Here is a 19634-nt window from a genome sequence, read left to right on the forward strand (position 1 = left end):
ACATTAAATTCTCATCACTCCTTCACATTTACTAAGACTCTCATGTCTAGGATGAAGTAATCAACTAACTCAGTTGTCTTGCATAATCCCACTAGACTTCACTTTCTCTCAGGTGTGTTCATGCTGCTAAGTAGCTTCAGTCATGTCCGACTCTGTGCAACCCATAGATGGCAGCCCACCAGGCTCCCCCATCCCTGGGATTCTCCAGGCAAGAACACTAGAGTGGGCTGCCATTTCCTTCTCCATAAATCCTAGGTTTTTAAAAAGATGGCTAGGATCATTCCCTCCCTCTCCTATGACACTCTGAGCTTTCGTCATTTCCAAACTTATCTGTGAACAACTTCTTTCACAATTAGGTTACCTAATTGTGACCTAATGCCTGCACTCAGATCCAGCCCACATGATGTTCCCATCCCCAGTGACTTGAATATTGGCTCAAAGAAAACTGCCCAAAATTCTAGCCCCAGAAATTTCAGGATGACCTTCTAAACTTCTCTGGCTCTTAGGCCTCTAAGCTCTCGAATCCCATGATCTTTTTAACTCTCAGTTAGTTCAGCTCTGCACTCAAGTTGATGTTTACCACTGTGCAGTTTCTTTGGGCCTTGAAGTTTCCAGGCCCCCAGATAAGAATTAACATTCCTAACCAATATATATTCTTGGGATCCAGCCCTTCCAAACTGACCCTGCAATCCTTCTGGATATCTCTTCAGAAACTCGCTCATGAAAATGCAATTTGACAATGACAGTCAAATTCTCTCTTCTTATCCCTCTTATTTCCTCTTTCCCACCTTTGCCTGTGAGGTGTGTTTACAGTTGTCAAGCCAGGTTCATGAACACTCACTGGGTTTGTTGTTCTTTGTTTCTCTTAGGATTTGTGCGTCTGGCTGGAGGGAATGGACCCTGCTCAGGGCGAGTAGAAGTGTATTCTGGAGAAGCCTGGACCCCAGTGTCTGATGGAAACTTCACAATCCCCACTGCCCAGGTCATCTGTGCGGAACTGGGGTGTGGCAAGGCTGTGTCTGTCCTGGGACAAGTACCCGTCAGAAAGTCCGATGGCCGGGTCTGGGCTGAAGAGTTCAGGTGTGAGGGGAGGAGCCTAAGCTCTGGTGGTGCCCCAGAGTGCCCTGTCCAGGGGGCACTTGTCACCACAGTGGAGCTGTTCAGGTTGCCTGTTCAGGTGAGATGCATGGCAAGACTTAACATCCACGTACAATCGGTTCAGCTAAAAAAAAAAAAAAGACTTTGCTGAAATCCTGTCTTTTTCTATTAGTGTACACAGATCCGGCTTATGACAAAATGGCTCCTCTCAGTGTGAGGGGCAGGTGGAGATGAACATTTCTGGACGATGGAGATGCCTGTTGCCTCCCACTGGAGTCTGGCCAATGCCAATGTTGTCTGTCGTCAGCTTGGCTGTGGAGTCGCCATCTCCACCCCAAATGGGGCAGAAGGAAGTGATCAACTCTGGAAAGCCCGATTTCACTGCTCAGGGACTGAGTCCTTCCTGTGGAAATGCCCCTGTGACTACCCTGGGTGTTCCTGACTGTTCCCATGGCAATACGGCCTCTGTGATCTGCTCAGGTAAGAGAGGGAAGGGCTACTATACTTAGGATGCTCCTGGAGTGAAATATCCCCAGAGCAGAGAGTAAGGGAAAACAGGCTTAAAAATGAAGATATTCTGTAGTGAAATGTTTAATCTTGGTACTGAACTCGGGTTTCAGCTGCTCATTACTCAAGAATCCAACATTGAGAGACAAGTGTGGGTAAAATTAAAGTCAGCTTTATTGAGGAAACCAGCAGTTCTGGGGAGACAGAGGACTAATGTACCAAAGAACCTCCTTGCTGATCAGGGGTGAGTGTTTTAAAATGGGAATTTCAGGAGTGCACAGGTGGAAATGGGGGACAGTTTACCTGCAGAATAGCCATAGCTAGCTCCGACAATCATCTTGAAATAAGTCTGATCAGTGTCACTTTTATTGTTTGAAATACAGTTAATCATCTGTTCTAGTGCTGATCTGTTCCCATTTCCTTGAGGCCGATCTTGAAATTGTGAAAGATAAAGATTACGAACTTCCCTGTTGGCTCAGATGGTAAAGAACCTGCCTGCAATGCAAGAGTCTCGGGTTTGATCCCTGGGTTGGGAAGATCCCCTGGAGAAGGAAATGGCACCCCACTAGTCTGGTCATCATGTAATTTATTGCTACCACTGTTTGGGATTTCCGTATCTGCAAAATAGCTCAAAAGATATGGCTCAGAATGTTATCTATACCCCATGAGAAGGAACTAAAGGTCCTTGAACTTGTTTAGGGCTAAACTATCATTATTTCATCCTATTTGACTGTTTTCATTTGTTTCTGATTTTTTTTATTTCTGTGATCAAATTTATTGTTTAATTAGGTTTTTCTACAAACAGAGGCAGGTGGAGGACATGAGGGTGATCTGTCCTGAGAAGGCTCTGTAAGGTCCTGCTCCATAGCATTCTCATTGTTCACTCATTTTTTCAGGGGGAAGAAGTGCTAAGAAATGTTAAGAAGTGCTATGTCAGGGAAAGAAACACCTAGATTAATACTATTTTTTATGAAACAATATTATTTAAGGATAATAATAGAGAACAAAGTACAAACAATAAGTGTACACCTAGGTCATGTTCCCCAGCCCAGATCTACACAGAGAGCATTCACAGCACCACAGAATCACTATTGCCTCCCAATAGCTGTGTCCTCCTCCTCTCCAGGGAAGACTGCTTACCTAAGACTTGTACTGCCATAGAATATTTTCTGTTTTTGAACTTTATGTAAAACCATACAGTATGTTTTCTTTTGTGTTTATTTCTTTGACTCCAAACTGTGTTTGAGATTCACTTATGATGTTTTTTATGGCAACATTTCATTCATTTTTATTATGATAGAGTATTCCTTTGAATGATCACCTGACCATGTATTGAACCATTCAACTAATGGCAGAGATGTGAGTTTATTTCCAGTTCTTGACTATTACAAATACAATGGTGCAAATTATCATGATGATGACTTTTGGCAAAAGTATTTATTATGATTTTTGTGTTTAATTCTTGGCCTTATATTTTTATTTTCTTAATGGTATGCTGTACTTCAATGAGCCAAGTTACCCATCTCAGGTTTGACTCATCAACTTTTTTTCTGTCCATGTAGTGCTCTTTCAGTCACTCAGTTCCGTTCAATCACTCAGTCATGTCTGACTCTTTGCAACCCCATGGACTGCAGCATGCCAAGCTTTCCTGTCCTTCACCATCTCCTGGAGCTTGCTCAAGCGCATATCCATTGAGTCGGTGAAACCATCCAGTCATCTGATTCTCTGTCGTCCCCTTCTCCTCCTGCCTTCAATCTTTCTCCACTTCAGGGTCTTTTCCAATGAGTCAGTTCTTCCCATCATGTAGCCAAAGTATTGGAGCTTCAGCTTCAGCATCAGTTCTTCCAATGAATATTCAGGACTGATTTCCTTTAGGATTGACTGGTTGCCCCTCCTTGCCATCCAAGGGACTGTCAAGAGTCTTATTCAGCACCACAATTCAAAAGCATCAATTATTCAGCATTCAGCTTTCTTTATGGTCCAACTCTCACATCCATACATGATTACTGGAAAAATCATAGCTTTGACTAGATGGGCCTTTGTCAGTAATGTCTCTGCTTTTTAATATGTTGACTAGGTTGGTCATAGCTTTTCTTCCAAGCATCAAGCATCTTTTAATTTCATGGCTATAGACATAATCTGCAGTGATTTTGGAGTCCAAGAAAATAAAGTCTGTCCCTGTTTCCCCATCGTTTTGCCATGAAGTGATGGGACCAGATGCCATGTTATTAGTTCTTTGAATGTTGAGTTTTAAGCCAACATTTTCACTCTCCTCTGTCACTTTCATCAAGAGGCTCTTTAATTTCTCCTCACTTTCTGCCATAAGGGTGGTGTCATCCGTATATCTGAGGTTATTAATATTTCTCTCAGCAATCTTGACTCCAGTTTGTGCTTCATCCAGGCCAGCATTTCGCATGATGTACTCAGAATTTAAGTTAAATAAACAGAGTGACAATATACAGCCATGACATACTTCTGTCTCGGTTTTGAACTAGTCCATTGATCCAGTCCCTAGGATTCCTTATAGTCTTCTAAAATGAACTTTGTCTACTCCAAAATTACAAAAATGTTCTCTGAGAGTATCTCACAGAAGTGTAATTACTTTTTTTTTTGCATGTAATTGTACATTGCTTCTAGGATTGACATCTATGTAGGATAAGGGTCAAGTGTCCTGTTTTCATATCGGTATCCAGTTGACTCAAAATCTTTTTCTGAACAGACTATTCCCCACTACAGTGACACCTTTGTGATAAGCGAAAGGGCACATATCTCTGAATACATTGTTTAGACTCTCTATTCTGTTCCACTGTATCCTTTGTCTCTCCTTGCACCTGTACCACATTTTCTTAATTATTGTAATTTTACAGTAAGTGTTGAACCTTCCCTGGTATCTCAGAGAGTAAAGATCTGCCTAGAAGGTGGGAGACCTGGGTTTGATCCCTGGGTTGGGAAGATCCCCTGGAGAAGGGCATGGGAACCCACTCCAGTATTCTTGCCTGGAAAATCCCCGTGGACAGAGGAGCCTGGCGGTCTATAGTCTATGGGATCACAAAGACTTGGACATGACTGAGTGACTGAGCACACATAGTAAGTCTGGGTAACTTTAATTTAAAGAAGTTATGTTGTTGCTTTTCTTGCCAACTGCTTTGGTCAGTCTTGGTGTTTGTATTTTCTATACATTTTTGAGCTGAAGCTCCAATACTTTGGCCACCTCAAGCGAAGAGCTGACTCACTAGAAAAGACCCTGATGCTAGGAAAGACTGAAGGCAGGAGAAGGGAATGACAGAGGATGAGATGGTTGGATGGCATCACTGAGTCAAAGGACATAAGTTTGAACAAGCTCCAGGAGTTGGTGGTGGACAGGGAAGCCTGGTGTGCTGCAGTCCTTGGGGTCACAAAGAGTCAGACACGACTAAGTGACTGAATAGCAACATAAATTTTGAATCAGCTTGTCATGTTTCAGACATACAAAAGCACAAGGGAATTTGATTGAGGTCAGATTTAATCTGTATATAAATTTGAGAATGTCTGACTTTGATAACATTGAGTTTCCCAATTCACTGACAAAATATATCCCTTCATTCAATTAGGTCTTGACTTTCTCTCAGATGTTTTGCACACATTTAACTAGGTTTTCTCCTAGGCATTTTATGGGTTTGATGTTATTAGTATTTCTTTTAGTGAAGGTTTTCTAGGAATGAGTTCTCTCTGAACTTTACCTGGATTCCCCGAATGTTGAATTAGTATTTTGCTTTATCCTTCTTTCTTTCTTTTCTCTCTCTCTCTTGCTCTAGCTTTCCCTTTCTCTCCTTATTTGCTCCTCTCCTGCCCTCTTTTTTCCTTGAGTATGTAAAATCTTCCTGGATTATGTTGCAGTCATGATGCGCCTTTATCCCTCCCTCCCAACAACAACAGTAATACTTCTGGGAATTTCTTTACATAACCACAGTCCAGTCAAACCTTTAGAGATGTCAGTCCCAGATGACATCTAAATGCAACCACATGAGAAACACCAAAGATAGAACTGCCAAGGTGAGTCTTTCCCAACTTACCCGGGAAATCATGAGCAAAATTTAAAAATAAATTACTTCAAGTACTAAGTTGTGGGGGAAATTTTGTTATATAGCATTGTAAACCAGGCACTTACCATAGGACCAGCATTTCTAAATAGAGGAATATTTATCCTCTGATTTTTCCATTTTACTATTTCTACTTTATGTTGATCTAATGTGCTGATACGCTCATTCTCTAGTTCTTAATTTCAGCAGTTAACTTTTTCAGCTGTAGAATTTTCACTTGTTTTTGTTATCATTTCTCTGCCAAGATACACATCGTGTCAATTAATTCTTTGTGCACTTTAATCATGGCTATTTAAATTCTCTGTCAGACTATAAAACTCTTAGGGGAAAACATAGGCAGAACATTCTTTGACATAAGTTGCAACCGCATCTTTTTGGATCAAATTCCTAAAGAAAATAAAAATAAAACAAAAAAAATAAGATCTAATTAAACTTAAAAGCTTTTACATATCAAAGGAAACCATAAACAGAACAAAAAGACAACTCTCAGAATGGGAGAAAATATTTGCAAATGAAGTCATTAACAAGGGATTAATCTTCAAAATGTACAAACAACACAATATCAACAAACCAAACAATCCAATGAAAAAATGGGAAAAAAACCTAAATAGACATTTTTTTTCCAGACATACAAATGGCTAACAAATACAACATCACTAATATTTAGAGAGATGCAAGTCAAAGCTACAGTCAGGTAATACATCACACCAGTTAGAATGTCTATCATTAAAAATATCCACAAATAAATGCTGGAGAAGATGTGTAGAAAAGGGAATCCTCCTACATATGAGTATGTAAATTGGTACAACTACTGTGGGTTGCCATGCCCTCCTCCAGGGGACATTCTAACCCAAGGATCAAAGCCAGGTCTCCCACGATGCAGGTGGATTCTTTATTGTCCGAGCCACCAGACTCAGAAGCCCTACACTATTGATATTAAGTATAAAATAGATATTGCTTGGAGAATCCCATAGACATGGAGCCTGATGGGCTACAATCCGTAGTGTCACAGAGTCAGACACACAGCTGAAGTGTCTTAGCAGGCATGCACACAGAAATAGACAAATAATAACTTCCTTATAGCACAGGGAACTCTACTCAGTGTTCTGTGGTGACTAAATAGGAAGTAAATCCAAGAAAGAGGGCAGATGTGTGTGTGTGTGTGTGTGTGTGTGTGTTTGTGTGTGTGTATGGATATATATGAATATAAATATAAATAGATAGATATAGTTGTTGTTTAGTCGCTGAGTTGTGTCTGACTCTTTTGTGACCTCATGGACTGCCATGCTTCTCTGTCCATAGGAATTCTTAGGCAAGAATACTGGAGTGGATTTCCATTTCTTTCTCCAAAGACTCTTCCCAACCCAGGGATGGAACCCCAGTCTCCTGTTTGGCAGGCAGATTCTTTACCACTGAGTCACCTGGGAAGCCCATATGTATATGTATAACTTGCTAAATTTGCTGTACAGCAGAAGCTACCACAACATAGTAAAGCAATGATACTCAAATAAAAATTAATAAAATAAAACAAAATAAATTTTCTGTCAGGTAACTTTAAGAGCCAAATACCCTGGGAATTTTTTTAATGTTTCTATTTGCTCTGGTGTTCCATGAGATCTCTTTTATATCAGTATTTTTTAAACCACAAACATTGTAGATAAATAATTGTACAACTCCTTCAGAAAGACCTTTGCTTTTCTTCTTCTATTTAGGGGTGGATTAAGGATGGAACAACTTGTTTACCTCATTCTTAGGGCAAAGCTTGGCTTAAAGCAGGGATCGTGCCACTGTCAGGACCAGGGCTCTTCCTGCAGAAAGGGAACACCAAGATTCTGGTAACTTTGCCAGTGTGTTCCAGCTTTCATCTCAGCTCCCTCACTAGGTCATTTTTGTTTGTTTGTTTGTTTGTTTGCTTGAACTGTTTACTTTGTATTGGGGGATAGCTGATTAACAGTGTTTTTATAGTTTCAGGTGAATAGGCAGGGACTCGGCCATACATATACATGGATCCATTTCCCCCCAAACTTCCCTCCCCTCCTAAAAAATATTTAATTTAACTGACTTTCCTGTTCTTTACCCTCCCAACCCTCTAATCATTGCTGTTTCTTCAGGAAACCAGACCCAGGTGCTGCCCCAGTGCGACCACTTTGTGTCTGAACGAGCAGGATCTGCGGGCTCAGAGGAGAGCGCCCCCTACTGCTCAGGTGAGGGTCCCACAGGACAGAAGACCCTTCTCATTCCTCAGGTCACCGCCCCATTGTCCCATTTCTCTCTCCTCAGACAGCAGGCAGCTCCGCCTGGTGGACGGGGGCGGTCCCTGCGCCGGGAGAGTGGAGATCCTTGACCAGGGCTCCTGGGGCACCATCTGTGATGACGGCTGGGACCTGGACGATGCCCGCGTGGTGTGCAGGCAGCTGGGCTGTGGAGAAGCCCTCAATGCCACGGGGTCTGCTCACTTCGGGGCAGGATCAGGGCCCATCTGGCTGGACGACCTGAACTGCACAGGAAATGAGTCCCATGTGTGGAGATGCCCTTCCCGGGGCTGGGGGCAGCACGACTGCAGACACAAGGAGGACGCGGGGGTCATCTGCTCAGGTCAGCACTCCACACTGTCCACAGGCTGGAGGAGGGGTGGGGCCCTGGAGGACGGGGCTATGAGCCCTGAGAGAGAGATGCTGAAAGGACCAGAGAAGGAGGCTTCCTCCCATGGAGCCTGTCTTTCTAGTAGACGTGAAGACGAGGTGCTTTCACTGCCTCCTGCAGCAGCTGAGATTCTGGTGCTTTCTTCCTGGCAGAGCCTTTTCTCACAGTTTTTCTTAAAATCAGGGCTCACCCTTCTGGTACATAGAGTAGAGAAGTCTTAAAGCCACTGTGCTAGTTTTTGTTTGTTCTATAACAAATTGCTACATTGTTAGTGGTTTAAAACAACATATTTATTTCCTTACACTTCTCTAGCTTAGATGTCCAGCAGGGATCTCACTGTACAGGGATCAAGGTTTCAGCAGGGCCACGTCACTTCTGAGCCTCTGGGAAAGAATCTGTTTCCTGTCTTTTCAAGCTTCTAGAAGCCGCCTGCCTTCCTTCACTCATAACCCCCTTCTGTTCATCATCAGACCAGCAATGCTCCACCTCTCTGACCATTATCCATATTCACATCTCCCTCTAACCAGAATGAGGAAAAGGATTCCACTTTAAAGGATAGTGAGTCTAAGAATGTGATTAGACTGTGCTCAGGTGGTTAATCCGCCATATTTCAGGTGACTCTTACCATCCCAAGGACCATACCTTAATCACATATGTAAAGCCTCTTTTGCCAGATAAGGAAACACAGACAAAAGTTCCATGTAGCCATCTGTGGGTCCATTATTCTATCTGCCTCCACACTGTTCACATCACATCCCTTTCATACCCTCTCTTGGATGTTTTGTCAGGAAGCAGGTGTCAGCTCCCTCTCCCTGCTGGTGTCCAGGTTGGTCTTCCTCTCAGTTCATATCCACCATATCACGGTGGTAGAAATATTTAGAAAGACAGTCAGAAATGGACAAAGTCAGGTGAAGAGGAGACAAGTTTCACTCTGGTCATCTAATGGATTTGCTTCCTCAGCTGGGTCACAGACGAATGTTCACAATTTTGGGGGAGAGAGGAAGACCCAGAGCACTGAGTGGGGTGCTCACTGTGTCCTGTCTCCTCCTTTTCGATCTCAGAGTTCCTGGCCCTCAGGATGGTGAGCGAGGACCAGCAGTGTGCTGGGTGGCTGGAAGTTTTCTACAACGGGACCTGGGGCAGTGTGTGCCACAGCCCCATGGATGATGTCACCGTGTCCATCATCTGCAGTCAGCTTGGCTGTGGGGACAGCGGAAGTCTCAACACCTCTGTTGATCTCAGGGAAGGTTCTAGACCCCGGTGGGTGGATTTAATTCAGTGTCGGAAAACTGATACCTCTCTCTGGCAGTGTCCTTCTGGCCCATGGAAATACAGTTCATGCTCTCCAAAGGAGGAAGCTTACATCTCCTGTGCAGGTGACTTATGTCTGTTTCTGTGTCTGTCCCAACCCTGTAGAATGTTATTAGTGAGATTTGATATTTTAAAATCTAAGTGATGGGTTTAAGTTGAGTTTATAAAATGAAGTTTGGATGGAGCTAATTTAATCTACATGTTCCAAACTTTCTTTATTAAAATTTTTTAATTGATATAATTGATACAACTTTATACTTTTTGCTGTGTACAACATAATGCTTATATGTTTGTGTGTATTGATAAATGATCACTACAGTAAGTCTAGTTATATCTCTATATATGGATCCATATACACAGATCCATCAGTTCAGTTCAGTTCAGTTCAGTCGCTCAGTCATCCGACTCTTGGCGACCCCATGAATCGTAGCACGCCAGGCCTCCCTGTCCATCACCAATTGCTGGAGTTCACTCAGACTCTTGTCCATAGAGTCAGTGATGCCATCCAGCCATCTCATCCTCTGTCGTCCCCTTCTCCTCCTGCCCCCAATCCCTCCCAGCATCAGAGTCTTCTCCAATGAATCAGGTCTTTGCATGAGGTGGCCAAAGTACTGGAGTTTCAGCTTTAGCATCTTTGCTTCCAAAGAAATCCCCGGGCTGATCTCCTTTAGAATGGTATAGTTAAATATTTTTCTTACATGATGAGAATTTTTAAGATGTATTTTCTTGCCATCTTTCAAATATACAATACAGTATTCACTATAGTCACCATGCTGTATATCTCTTCACCTATTCATTTTATAATTCAAATTTATACCTTTTGATTACCTTTGCCTGCACCAAATCCCCCACTTCTGGCAACCACTATCTACTCAGCATCTCTGAACTTGCTTTTTTTAAATATTACACATATAAATGAGATTATATGTTATTTTTCTTTCTCTGTCTGATTTATTTCACTTAGCATAATGCCCTCGAGGTCCATCCATGTTGTTGAAACTGGCAAGATTTTCTTCTTTTTATGGGTAGATATAAGTCTATATTACATTTTCTTTATCCATTCATCAGTGAAGACTTACATTGTTTGACTCATATATATTGCTGCTGCTGCTAAGTTGCTTCAGTCGTGTCTGACTCTGTGCGACCCCATAGATGGCAGCTCAACAGGCTCCCCTGTCCCTGGGATTTTCCAGGCAAGAACACTGGAGTGGGTTGCCATTTCCTTCTCCCATATATATTGCTACAAAATACTAAAAGGTAATACTGCTAAAGTGCTGCAGTCAATACGTCAGCACATTTGAAAGATTCATCAGTGGCCACAGGACTGGAGAAGGTCAGTTTTCATTTCAATCTCAAAGAAGGGCAATGCCAATGAATGGTCAAACTGCCTCACAATTGTGCTCATTTCACATGCTAGCAAGGTTATGCTCAAAGTCTTTCAAGTTAGGCTTCAGCAGTAAGTGAACTGAGAACTTCTGAGATGTACAAGCTGGGTTTAGAAAAGACAGAGAAACCAGAGATCAAATTGCCAACATTTGTTGGATCATAGAGTAAGCCAGAGAATTCCAGAAAAACATCTGCTTCATTGACTACATAAAGCCTTTGACCATGTGGATCACAATGAACTGTGGAAAATTCTTAAAGAGATGAGAATACCAGAGCACCTTACCTGCCTCCTGAGAAACCTGTATGCAGATCAAAAAGCAGCAGTTGGAACTGGACATGAAACAACCGACTGGTTCTACATGGGGAAAAGAGTTCGTCAAGGCTGTATATTGTCACCCTGTTTACTTAACTTTTATACAGAGAACATCATAGGAAATGCCAGGCTGGATGTATCACAAGCTGGAATCAAAATTGCTGTGAGAAATGTCAACAACCTCAGATACACAGATGCTACCACTCTAATGGCAGAAAGTGAAGAGGAACTAAAGAGCCTCTCATTGAGGGTGAAAGAGGAGAGTGAAAAAGCTGGCTTACAGCTCAACATTCAACATTCTAAAACCTAAGATCATCAGCACTTCATGGCAAATAAAGGGGAGAAAGTGGAAACAGTGACATATTTTCTTTTCTTGGACTCCCAAATCACTGCTGACGATGACTGCAGCCATTTGATTAAAGGAGGCTTGCTCCTCTGTGACAAACCTAGACAGGGTATTAGAAAGAGACACTGCATTGCTGACAAAGGTCCATGTGGTCAAGCTATATTTTTTCCAGTAGTCATCTCTGGACGTGAGAGCCGGGTTATAGAAGAAGCTAAAAAGAGTTGATTCTTTTGAATTGTGGTGCTTGGATGCCACAGTTGAATTGAGAGTCCTTTGGGCAGCAAGGAGATCAAACCAATCAATCCTAAAGGAAATCAACCCTGAATATTCATTTCAAGGACTGATGCTGAATCTGAAGCTCCAGTACTTTGGCCACCTGCTGAGAAGAGCTGACTGATTGGAAAAGACCCTGATGCTGGAAAATATTGAAGGCAGAAGAAAGGGGCCACAGAGGATGAGATAGATAGCATCACCAGTTCAGTGGACATGAATTTGAGCAAACTTTGGGAGGTAGTGAAGGACAGAGGAGCCTGGCATGCTCCATGTCCATGGGGTTGCAAAGAGTCAGACACAGCCTAGCAACTGAACATATGTTGCTGCAGTGAACACTGGGTCTTCAAGTTAGTGTTTTTGTTTCCTTCAGATAAATACTCCAAAGTGAAATTCCTAAATCATATGGCAGTTCTATTTTTAATTTTTGATGCACCTCAATACTGTTTCCATAGGGGCTGCATCAACTTACATTCCCTCTAACTGTGCAAAAGCTTTCCTGTCTCTTCACATTCTCCTCACCTCCTGTTATTTCTTCTTTTGGATAAAAGCCTTTCTAGAGGATCTGAGGTGATATCTCATTGTGGTTTTGATTTGTATTTTCTGATGATTAATAGTGTTGAGCACGTTTCCATGTACCTATTGGCAAGTTGTATGTATTCTTTAAAAAAAGTTGATTCAGGTTCTCTGCCCATTTAAAAAAAATCAGATTGTTTGTTTTTTGCTACTGAGTTGTATGAGTTCCTTGTGTATTTTGGATAATAATCCTTACCAAAAATATAATATGCAAGTATTTTGTCCAGTTCCATAGGTTGCTTTTTCACTTTGTTGATGGTTTCCTGAATTGGGCAGAAGCTTTTTAGCCTTATGTCATCACATCTGCTTGTTTTTACTCTTGTTCTCTTTGCTTTTGGTGTCAAATCCAAAAAATCATCACAAAGACTGGTGTCAAGGATTTTATTTTCTGTGTTTTCCTGTAGAAATTTTATGGCTTCAGGACTTGTGATCAAGTCTTTAATTTATTTTGAGTTAATTTTTGTGAAGGGTGTAACATAGTGGTCCAGTTTCATTTTTTGCATGTGGCTGTCCAGTTTTCCCAATGCCATTTACTGAAAAAACTGTCCTTTTCCCACTGTATATTCTTGGCTTCTTTGTCAAAAATTAATTGACCATAGAAATGTGGGTTTATTTATGGACTCTCTATTCTGTTCCATTGATCTCTGTGTTCACTTTTATACTAATGACCTACTGTTTTAATTAATATAGCTTTGTAATATACTGTGAAATCAGGAAGCACGACACCTCTAGCTTTGTTATTCATTCTCAGGATTTCTTTGGTATTGAGCATCTTTTGTGGCTCCATGAAATTTTAGGATTGTTTCTTCTGTATCAGTGAAAATTTCTGTTGGAATTTTAATAAGGATTGCAGTGAATCTGTAGATTGCTTTGGGTAGGATGGGCATATGAATAATATTAGATCTTCCAATCCATGAGCACAGAATATCTTTCCATTTATTTGAGTCATCTTCAGTTTCTTTCTTCCATGTGTTTATAGTTTTCAGTGTACAGGCCTTTCACTTCCTTGGTTAAATTTATCCCTAGACATTTTATTCATTTTCATACAAATGTAAATAGAATTGTTTTCTCAGTTTCTCTTATAGCAGTTTGTTGTTAGTGTAAAGAAATGCATAGGATTTTTGTATACAGATGTTTCTTCTACAACTTTACTGAGTGTATTGGTTCTCATATTTTTGCTGAAGTCTTTAGTGTTTTCTACATATAATATCAAGTAAGGGGGTTTCTTTCCTCATGACTCTGATGGTAGAGAATCTGTCTGCAATGCAAGAGACCCAGGTTCAGTCCCTGGGTCAGGAAGATCCCCTAGAGGAAGGAATGGCAACCCACTCCAGTATTCTTGCCTGGAGAATCCCAATGGGCAGAGGAGCCTGGCAGGCTGCAGTCCTTGTGGTCCTAAAGAGTCCGCCATGACTGAGTGACTAACACTTTCACTTTTCAATCTGCAAATAGTGTTAATTTTGCCTCTTCCTTTCAGATTTGGAGATCATGATTTTCTTTTTCTTGCCTGATGGATCTGGATAGGACTACCAAAACTAAGTTGAATAAAAGTGGTGAGAGTAGACATTTTTGTCTTGTGTCTGACTTCAGAGGAAAAGCTTTTGGTTTTTTACAGTCAAGTTGATGTTCAGTTCAGTTCAGTTCAGTCACTCAGTCATGTTTGACTCTTTGCAACCCCATGAACTGCAGCACGCCAGGCCTCCCTGTCCATCACCAACTCCCGGAGTTCACTCAGAGTCGCGTCCATCGAGTCAGTGATGCCATCCAGCCATCTCATCCTCTGTCATCCCCTTGTCCTCCTGCCCTCAATCCCTCCCAGCATCAAAGTCTTCTCCAATGAGTCAGCTCTTCGCATGAGGTGGCCAAAGTACTGGAGTTTCAGCTTTAGCATCATTCCTTCCAAAGAAATCCCAGGGCTGATCTCCTTCAGAATGGACTGGTTGGATCTCCTTGCAGTCCAAGGGACTCTCAAGAGTCTTCTCCAACACCACACTTTAAAAGCATCAATTCTTCAGTGCTCAGCCTTCTTCACAGTCCAACTCTCACATCCATACATGGCCACAGGAAAAACCATAGCCTTGACTAGACGGACCTTAGTCGGCAAAGTAATGTCTCTGCTTTTGAATATGCTATCTAGGTTGGTCATAACTTTTCTTCCAAGAAGTAAGCATCTTTTAATTTCATGGCTGCAGTCACCATCTGCAGTGATTTTGGAGCCCCCAAAAAATAAAGTCTGACTCTGTTTCCACTGTTTCCCCATCTATTTCCCATGAAGTGATGGGACCGGATGCCATGATCTTCGTTTTCTGAATGTTGAGCTTTAAGCCAACTTTTTCTCTCTCCTCTTTTACTTTCATCAAGAGGCTTTTTAGTTCGTCTTCACTTTCTGCCATAAGGGTGGTGTCATCTGCATATCTGAGGTTATTGATATTTCTCTCGTCAATCTTGATTCCAGCTTGTGTTCCTTCCAGTCCAGCTTTTCTCATGATGTACTCTGCATATAAGTTAAATAAGCAGGGTGACAATATACAGCCTTGACGTACTCCTTTTCCTATTTGGAACCAGTCTGTTGTTCCATGTCCAGTTCTAACTGTTGCTTCCTGGCCTGCATACAGATTTCTCAAGAGGCAGGTTAGGTGGTCTGGTATTCCCATCTCTTTCAGAATTTTTCATATGGCCTTAATTATGTTGAGATGCAATCCTTCTATACCTACTTTGTAAAAGAGTTTTTACTGTAAGTGGATGTTGAATTTGTCAAACACTTTTTCTGCATCCTTTGAGGATATGATTTTTACCTTCATTTTGTTTATTTGGTGTAACACACTGAATAATTTGTGAATGTTGAACTATCCTTGTATCCTTGGAACAAATAGCACTTGATCATGGTGTATGATTCTTTTAGTGTATTGTCAAATTCAGTTTTCTAATATATTGTTGACGATTTTTGCACCAATATTTATCAGAGTATTAGCCTGTAACTTTCTTTTCTCATGGTGTCCTTATCTGGCTTTGGTATCAGACTAATGTTGGCTTCAGAAAATGAATTTGGAAGTGTTCTTTTCTTCCGTTTTTGGAAGAGTTTGAGAAGGCTCCACCAGTAAATACTGTTACATTGGGAAGTGAGATTTCAGCAATAAATTTTGAATGAAATAAATAAATGTTGGCGAGAGTGACAAATAGTCAAACCATAGCACCTTATTCCTTCAATATTTCTCTCTGTGTTTCTCTTTCTCCTTCCCTCCTCCTCCACATACACACACACACACCCCATTCAGGTACACGTTGAATGATATACTGGATGTTGCCTGAAACCCATAGCTAACAGAATGTGGGATCAGATACTTCAAAAGCAGAGGCTCACTGCCTTCCTTGTCTCTCTTTGCTCGTCTCTTTGTCTTTTTCATTTGAAGGCCAAAGAGGCACGAAACTATGAGACCTTTTATTGATGATGTTTTTCCTACAATTAAACCCTGTGAATTGAGAGGTGGTAAAGTCTTTGACCATGAAAATGAGCAACCTGCTCACAGAGGTCCTGCCATCATTTTCTCAGAGGTTCTCTGCATAGAGTGGGTAGGAGTTTTGATATGATGATCTGGAAAGAATATATAAATGTTGATACTTTATGACAGATACTATTTACCCTTCTGTTTTTCTTGAATTTATATTTATTTCTGTCAGCTTCAATTCTTTTATATATATATTTGCAGTCTTTTGTTTATTATTTCTGCATCTTCTCAATACAAATTTTTCTCAGTAGGCTTTTTTTCACTATTGCAAAAATTTCTGGCTTACTCAGTGTGTACATATATGTGTCCATATGTCTTCTCAGAATTCTAGTAAGTCTTTCCTGTATACTTCCTTTTAAAGAGATTCCTAACCAACACTACGGGCTTTTCTGGTGGCTCACACAGCAAAGAAACTGCCTGCAGTGTGGGAGACCTGGGTTTGATCCCTGGGTAGGGAAGATCCAGTGGAGAAGTGAATAGCAATCCACCCCAGTATGTTTGTCTGGAAAATCCTGTGGATAGAGGAGCCTGGTGGGCTGCAGTCCATAGGGTCACAAAGAGTTGGACATGACTGAGCAACTAACACACACACACACACACATAACCAACACCACATTGTGGAGCAATTATCTCCCAATTAAAAATAAGTTTAGAAAAGAGGCTTTCCTTTTACAACAGTAGTCTTCACTTGCCCAGTGTCACACTGAATAGTAGGTAAGAGCAGTTTATAATCTATCCAATAATTTTCCATTAAAATTATGTACATGAGATTTTGAATATAAATTGACTCTCTGTTTCTGAACTTCTTATTCTTAATGTGAACTATTATCCTAGACTGTTACCATTAATTTATATTTGGTTTAATATTTCACTGATTAGTATGAATTTAAAAAAATTTTATTTCTCTGAATTTTATTTGTCTATTCATTCATTTAATAAATATTTATCAAGCCTCTATCTAGGTATTTAGAAATGGTTTTCCATAGATATTTGTTGAATGAGTGCATAGAATGTGCAGGCACTGTCCTAATAGTAGAAACATGGCACATATAAGATATACAAGGTCCTTCTTCATTCAGAGGAGTGTGTGTACATTTGCAGATGTCTGTGTTTATATTTGCTGCGGGTGTGAAGACAGATAAGCAAGTAAATATTTAAAGTAATTTCAGCTGGTGATCAGATGCAGTGAATGTTTCAGCCCAGGAGATAATGAGCCTGTGTTTTCATGTGTCATTTGTACTGAGTCAGACCTTAGATAATCTTATGTGGGGACAGGACCACCCTCAGTGATTTCTGATCCACTGTTTCCCCATTGTTTGCAGGAAAAAGACCCAAGAGCTGTCCAGCTGCTGCCCCCTGCACAGGTACGTCAGCCCGCCCCTCCCCTGTGGCTCCCAGGGGCTCCTTCTTCCCACCAGGGCAGTCACAGGAGGGGCTGCTGCCTTTTCAGACAGAGAGAAGCTCCGGCTCAGGGGGAGGAGACCGCGAGTGCTCAGGGCGGGTGGAGGTCTGGCACAGCGGCTCCTGGGGCACCGTGTGGCGATGACTCCTGGAGCTGGCAGAGGCCAAGGTGGTGTGCCAGCAGCTGGGCTGTGGCCAGGCCCTGGAAGCCGTGCGGGCCGGGACATTCGGCCCTGGAAATGGAGCATCTGGCTGGATGAGGTGCGGTGCAGGGGCCGGGAGTCCTCCCTGTGGGACTGTGCTGCGGAGCCCTGGGGGCAGAGCGACTGCAAACATGAGGAGGATGCTGGTGTGAGGTGCTCTGGTGTGTAAGGGGCTCGGGGTCCACCCTGGGTGAGCTGGGGCAGCGCAGGGGCAGCGGGCTGGGCCAGGCATGGTGGGGAGTTTGTGTTCAGACATCCTGGTGCTGAGGCTCTGATCTAGGACAGGGGAGCTGGGAGGACTTGACACTGATGTTGTGGAGACTGAGGGGTGATTTCAGGCTCAGGAGGAAAAATGGTTTTGCCCTGCGTTCTGACCAATTTCTTTTTCCAACACTGCTATTTTTCTCTTTAGGTATAATGACAAATTTGCCCCCGACTACAGCAGGTACTGTGATCCATACATGGGCAGGAGAGAATACTCAAATACTGGGGACCTGTTCTGTGGGCTTTTCTGACAGCTCAGAACAGGAAAGAGTCTGAGGAGCCGTGGCTGTGGGGGGTAGCCCGGGCATTACACTGGGCAATCCCCTGCCTTGATGTCCAGGGTCAAATGTTCTCCTGCCCGGGGTCCAAGGAAGTCTGGTTCCCATGTTGTAGAATCTAAGGAACTCCCACGTGCCCTTGAGTGTTGCTCCTCATCTGTGGGATGCAGGTCCCTGGATGTTTGATGCTCTGTCTCCTGAAGCCCAAGGAGAGGGGATGAGCTGGGTCCTCAGAGGCTGTCTCGGCAGGGCAGCTCCCTGACAATCCCCAGCTCTGCCTCGGGGCCACACTGGCCAGAGTGGAGTTGGCTTGTCTCAGGAGGAGACCCCGGGGAGCCCTGACACTGTCTGAGGCTGAGACGCCATTGTCCAGAGCTCCTGAAAATGCTGACGTAGGAGATTTCTCTGTGCCCAAGACTATCTCAGTGCTTTTTCCTGTTCTCCTAGGGACCAGAACAACCTCAAATTCTCTCCCTGGCATCTTCTCCCTGCCTGGGTCCTCTGCCTCATCCTGGGGGCCCTTCTCTTCCTGGTCCTCGTCATCCTGGTGACTCAGCTGCTCAGATGGAGAGCAGAGCGCAGAGGTGGGCTGCAGGGGGAACTGGGGACAGGGAGAGTGTGTGGAGGCAGGAGATGGGGGCAGGTGTGAGGAGGGGAACCTGGGCCAGGTACTGTTGTGAGTTGCAGACTCCATGTGCTCCGTGCTGAGCTCTAAGGGCTGAGTAGACAGAGGTTCCTAGGACTGGGCATGAACTCTCATAAGTCATGGCCTCTCCTGTGAGACCAGACAGAGTTGGCGCTGAGCTGTAATCAGGGTCAGATGAGGGGAGAAGGTGCTGACATGGTGCATGGTGTAGGAGACGACGCTGAGGTCCTGGCAGCCCCCATGTGAGCACCAGGGAGATGAAGGTGGGCTGGCTGGATCGGGGTATCTGGGGAAGCTTCTCTGACCTGCTGGGTGATCTCTCAGCCTTATCTAGCTATGAAGATGCTCTTGCTGAAGCCGTGTATGAGGAGCTCGATTACCTTCTGACACAGAAGGAAGGTCTGGGCAGCCCAGGTGAGTGTCTCTGTCTGCCCTGCTGGGATCTCTGGTTGTCACCACCCCCTGGCTGTGCACATCTTCTCAGCATCTGCAGACCCCATGTGTGCCCCAGGCTCACAGAGACGGCTCCTCCAGAGAGGCAGGATGGCCTCTCAGAGCTCCGTGATCTCCCAGCCTCTGTCTGCACTGCAGGAGCCTGGGCCTGTCCTTTTCAGCCTTAACACAGGTCGTGGGTGTGGGAGGGGCATTCTCTGTGTTGTGTGATATTTGTCTCCACATGAGGCTTCCCATCAGATTTCTCACTGACTAAACTGCCGTATTTACACCAGAGATGGTGAGGACAACAGTGACTCCAGATCCGCTCCAGGAAAGAGGGTGGACCTGCTCGGCTGGCTTTGGGAGAAGAGT

General features: G+C 43.1%; 1 pseudogene; it reads left to right on the forward strand.

Moving 5' to 3' along the window:
- The first annotated feature begins 869 nt into the window (after nucleotides 1-869).
- LOC102170133 lies at nucleotides 870-19447 on the forward strand (annotated as a pseudogene).
- The last annotated feature ends 187 nt before the right edge of the window (nucleotides 19448-19634 follow it).

Source organism: Capra hircus, unplaced genomic scaffold (assembly GCF_001704415.2).
Source record: "Capra hircus breed San Clemente unplaced genomic scaffold, ASM170441v1, whole genome shotgun sequence".
Classification (NCBI taxonomy): domain Eukaryota; kingdom Metazoa; phylum Chordata; class Mammalia; order Artiodactyla; family Bovidae; genus Capra; species Capra hircus.